Source organism: Saccopteryx leptura, chromosome 3, assembly GCF_036850995.1.
Source record: "Saccopteryx leptura isolate mSacLep1 chromosome 3, mSacLep1_pri_phased_curated, whole genome shotgun sequence".
Classification (NCBI taxonomy): domain Eukaryota; kingdom Metazoa; phylum Chordata; class Mammalia; order Chiroptera; family Emballonuridae; genus Saccopteryx; species Saccopteryx leptura.
In genome coordinates, this window is record NC_089505.1 from 324,384,100 (window position 1) to 324,389,871 (window position 5,772).

The window sequence follows — 5,772 nt, forward strand, 5'->3', positions numbered from 1 at the left end:
TAAATAAAATTTATTATTAAAAAAATTCACTCTTCTGGAGCAGGCAGGGGTTTTTATAAGGGGAGAGAAAGAGAGGGAATGAAAAAACACTAGAACAAAGAAATTGAAATGAGGGGGATGAGAGTTCCTTGCAGAGAGAGCTATGTGCAAGTCAGCTAAATTCATTCAGATAACAAATTGAAGGCCATACATCTTTCAGAGCTGGCATGTCTAAAGGTTTGAGTCCAATTCCATTGGTTGCAACAGGAACTGAAGCTAACAAGTGACTGTAAATTGTTTTTTTTTTGTTTTATGTAATAAGTATTCACAGATTCCCACAGTGAGGGTGTCCTCTTGGCCTTGAGTAAAAGTCAGAACTGCAAACCTAAGTGTAGTGGAAACAAGGAGAATAGGGTGTGGGGTGAAGTGTTGCTCTCACCTCTGTTTATTCTTCTTGCTTAGGTGTTAACCTTTGATGTGCATCAGCTGGAGGGGAAAAGTTCTTTTAATTGTAATAAGAACTTGGCCAGAGGTGAAAGCACAGGATTGATTATACACTTTTGATTTGTTACAGAATACATAACTGATCAATAAACTAGTGATATTAAATTATGATTATAAAAGCAACAAACTGGATTTAACATTTACAGAAATTCTTTTATAAGCTTAGTTGTTCTTTTGTTTTTTTGTTTTTTAGTGAGAGGAGGGGAGATAGTGAGACAGATCCCGCATGTACCCTGACCAGGATCCACCCAGCAACCCTCATCTGGGTCTGATGCTCAAATCAACCAAGCTACTCACAGTGCCCAGGGCTGACTCTCGAACCAATAGAGTGAGAGGAGAAGAGAGAGAGAATGGAGCAAGGGAGGGGAAGAGAAGCAGATGGTCGCTTCTCATGTGTGCCCTGACCAGGAATTGAACCCAGGACGTCCACATACCAGGCTGATGCTCTATCCACTGAGCCAACTGGCCAGGGCCCTATAAGCCTACTTTGTTAGTACATTTTTATTTAGCTCTATTTTATACCTAATCAGATAAATATCGGTAAATAAGTAATATAGTATTTTTATTTCTGTTTACAATAGGCCATTGCAAAAATATGAGTGAGGCTTAAGCACATAGCCTGAAAGATAAAGGATTAGTAAGATTTCCTGATGTACCAAAGTGGGAACAATCACTAATGACTGTGTATGATTGATAATCTTCAAAGAGCTTGTATAAACCTTATCTCTTTGTCTCCCTCACAGTTCAGCTGAGTAGGTAGGGCTGTGATGACTATGATGCTTATTTCACTAATAAGGAAGCAGAAAATCCAGAGAAATTAAATGGTTCCCCAAGATTACAAAGTGAGGATAAACTGTACACTGAAAGTTTATCACTCTCTTATTTTTTATGACAAGACTTCCATATTAATTTCTAATTGTTGCTGTAACAAATTACCACAAACTTAGTGGTTTAAAACAATACATTTATTCCCTAACAATTTGGGAAGTCAGAAGTTCAAAATGTGTACAATTGGGTTAAATTCAAGGTTTCAGCAGGGCTGTGTTTCTTTTTGGAAGTTCTAGGGCAGGATCTATATTTTGCCTTTTTCATTTTCTAAAGACTGCAATTTTTTATTTATTATTATTATTATTATTATTATTATTATTATTATTATTTGGCTCATGTCCCCTTTTCCATTCTCAAAGCCAGCAGAGTAGTATCTTCAAATTTCACTCTCATTTCAACATCCTTTTCTTTCTCCCATTTCCACTTTAAAGGAACCCTGTGATTACATTGTATCCACCTGAATAAACCAGGTTAATGTCCTTATCTAAATATCATCTAATTAGAACTTTAATTCTACTACCTTAATCTGCAGTGTAATTCCCCTCTGCCGTATAACATAATTTCAGGTTCGGAGATTCAAATGAGCAGAACTTTGGGATCATCATTCTGCCTCCCACAACTATTAAACAATTTTTTAGTAAGCAGCAAATTGACTCAAAGGAATAAAAGGAGCAATAATGAGTGAAGGATTTTGCTAAACATCTTGATAAAATAAATATTGACTATAACATAGACATAAGCATAATAACAAAGTAAAACAATTTGGTGGATTTAAAAGACTAGCAGATAACATGGAAAATAGAGATTATCAGAATTAAAATTTTTCAATATTATGTCAGTAGCATGAATGATATATTAACTTTATAGCTTTTGTTACTTGAAATATGTATGTTACTCTTGTAACATTAACAACAAACAAAATTATGTGGAGCCCGGATGAAGAGTAACGCCATTATCGCCATAGTGGCCGAGAGCTCTCGCGGAGGGCGAGTGGACACAGGATGGTCTGCGCCATGAGACTTCTTCCCCGCCTGCTCCTGCTTCTCTTGCTAGTGTTCCCCGCCACCCTATTGCTCCGAGGCGGTCCTGGAGGCTCAATAGCAGCAGCTCAAGATCTTACAGAAGATGAAGAAACGGTGGAAGATTCAGTCATTGAAGATTAAGATGATGAAGCAGAGGTGGAAGAAGATGAACCCGCAGATCTGGCAGAAGATAAGGAGGAAGAAGATGTATCTGGTGAACCTGAAGCTTCACCAAGTGCAGATACAACTATCTTATTTGTGAAAGAGAAGATTTTCCAGCAAATAACATTGTGAAATTCTTGGTAGGCTTTACAAACAAGGGTACAGAAGATTTCATTGTTGAATCCCTTGATGCCTCATTCCGTTATCCTCAGTACTACCAGTTTTATGTAGAGAATTTCACAGCTCTGCCTCTGAACACTGTAGTGCCGCCTCAGAGACAGGCGACTTTTGAGTATTCCTTCATTCCTGCAGAGCCCATGGGTGGACGACCGTTTGGTCTAGTCATCAATCTGAACTACAAAGATTTGAACGGCAACGTATTTCAAGATGCCATCTTCAATCAAACAGTTACAATTATTGAAAGAAAGGATGGGTTAGATGGAGAAACAATCTTTATGTATATGTTCCTTGCTGGTCTTGGGCTCTTGGTGGTTGTTGGCCTTCATCAACTTCTAGAATCGAGAAAGCGTAAGAGACCCATACAGAAAGTAGAGATGGGCACCTCAAGTCAGAATGATGTTGACATGAGTTGGATCCCTCAGGAAACTTTGAATCAGATCAATACAGCTTTACCAAGAAGGTTGCCCAGGAAACGGGCACAGAAGAGATCAGTGGGATCTGATGAGTAAATGTTCCTTTGTGCAACAATTCAGTCCTTACTTAACCTGCCCTAATGTTTTTCGGCCTGATGGGAATTAGTGCAGAGAAGCCATATCACCATAGAAGGCACCTACTACTTATGTGTGGACTGAGGAATCAGAGTCTATGGCGATAATATCGTTGAAAGTGCACTGCATTCCTTTTTCTAAAGTAACAAATTTGTTTTTTTTTGAACCATTAAAATTTATGTGTGTGTGTGTATGTATGTGAGCAGTTGGCCTTACCAGAATCATTGTTGAACTACCTGAAGCATGCCTTTAGAATACTAAATATAATGCTATTGTCTCTTAAAAAAAATTATGTAGCTTATTTCCCATAGATAAGGGAAAAGATATAAAGGAAAGAATGTCTTCACTAAGAAATAGAAATAAAGAAAAAGAAGAATGGATGAAACATATTAGATGGAATATGGAAAATAAGTTGGTAGAAACATATATTGAACATACATAAGTTCAAGTTATTTCAATTTTCCATTAAAAAAAGATTCTTACATGAGGCAACATGCTATTTACATTAGATACATATATCTAAAACACAATCAGAAAGAAAGATTAACCATAAAATCTAGATAAAAAACTAGTGAAGTGATTAGCTTTAAGGTAAATATCTATCGTGGATTGGGTGGTCAAATAAAACACAGGAGACCCAGTTATAAGCATGAACAATTTTTTAATATAGAAATGTTTGCCTGAAACCTATGTACTCTTATTGATCAATGTCATACAGTTAAATTTAATTTTCTAAATAAATTTTTAAATGTCCCATGTAGTAATATTTGGGACATAGTTATATTAAAAATATCATTTGTTATTTTTCTGTAATTCAAATTTAATTGGTGTTCAGTATCATTGTATGTTAAATCCAGCAACTCTAATACTGGAGCTCCTAGTTCAGGAGTTCTGAGAATGAGCTCTGGATACTGAAATGATTTGCATCAGGATAGGAAAGTAGAAATAAGCAAGTTATGCTTACATTTCCATTTCCTCCAGAAAAGTGCATTTTACTCTCTAGGTAACTCTCAAATGCCTGATGGCTTTCTGTAAACCCACCCAGACCACAGCCACTGGGGCCAACTCACACCTGCCATTCTTTTCAGCCTCTGGTTAATTGTTTGCCTAAGATGATGGCTATACAAAAACAGAAGTGCCCAGAAAAGCACTGAAGCTTCTTGCTGGGTCACATCTGGGGCACCTAGAATCTTAATTCTGGTGTATCTTCTACTACATTTAGACATGAGAAAGCCTTGCTCAAGCAGCTCATCCAGCACATACTGTGGATCTCCAGTTCCAGACTGGAGTCTTTTCTATTGCACTCCAGGGCCCCTCCTTGTAGCATTCTTTTCTCTCAGCCTTCTTATTCTCCCTCAAACACATCACCCTGCAGAACTCTGGGGACTGGAGAAAAGAAAGACTGTATAACATATTAACACCAGAAAGGCAAAATAAGTCTTCAAATTCAGCAGACTCTTGCTTTTGTAACTTTACACCTTTCATCTATGTGTTTCACATTACATGGACATGTGCATTTTGCTCAGTAAATTTCTCATTAATCATTAACACATGATGCTAAAGCAGCCCCCTGGCTTAACTAGCTTTCAGTCCTAGTGCTGATTTTTCCTAGAGCTGAACTTTTGCTCTAGTCAGCCTTTTGCAAAGCCTGCACCATTCTCTTCACAGCCTCCCAAAGGCTAAGAGCATTCATGTTTCCTGTTCAGGTTGTGATAGAGTCCACATGATTCTGAGACCATAAGGTCAAGTAAGTACCAGGAACAAGGCTTTACCACTACAGTGGTTGAAGCATCTCTTTATCATCACCAGACAAGCAAGGATTCTCATAAGAACAAAAATCTCAGACATTGTTGTTTGGTTGTGTTTGACTTGTAGATTCAACAGTGTTGCTCAATTTACAATGAGCCAGCAAAGGTTAGCAGGTTTAAGAATGAAATTAGGGCTTTCTTTCCCACCAGATAAGGTCCTTGGTGAGGTCACAGTGACTTATTCTGGGAAATAATTCTTTGAAAAATTATACTAATACTAGCTAACATTTGCCAATTTCTCGGGAACCCTCTGGGGAAATATGTTTTGTCCATTACAATAAAACTTGTAACATGGTTTTCATGTTGATGAGACATTACTGTGATAGCTGAAGTTAGGAATATGATTATTTGTAGGATGAACTATATATATAAATTTATATTTACTGATTGACTTTAGAGAAAGAGAGAAAAAAGCACAGATTTGTTGTTCCACTTATTTATGCATTCATTGGTTGATCCTTATATGTGTCCTGACTGGGGATCAAAACCACAACCTTGGCATATTAGGCCAATGCTCTAACCAGCTGAGTTATCTAGCCAGGGCCTAGAATGAACTACATTGATGATATGTGATGGGTGTATAGTCTTGAGAACTTAACATATATTATGCCACTTAATCCTCTAAGAAAACATTGCCTCCATTTCCTAGAAGAAAAAACCAAAGTATGGCTTATTCATGCAGCCCAGTAAGTGGTGGCAGGAACTAGTCTTCTGCCTTTTACAAAATAGCTGGTTGGCATT

The 5,772-nt window shown here is 37.4% G+C and overlaps 1 pseudogene; it reads left to right on the forward strand.

Annotated features, from left to right (window-relative positions):
- Positions 1-2,247: 2,247 nt before the first annotated feature.
- On the forward strand, positions 2,248-3,491 carry LOC136398030 (translocon-associated protein subunit alpha pseudogene; annotated as a pseudogene).
- The last annotated feature ends 2,281 nt before the right edge of the window (positions 3,492-5,772 follow it).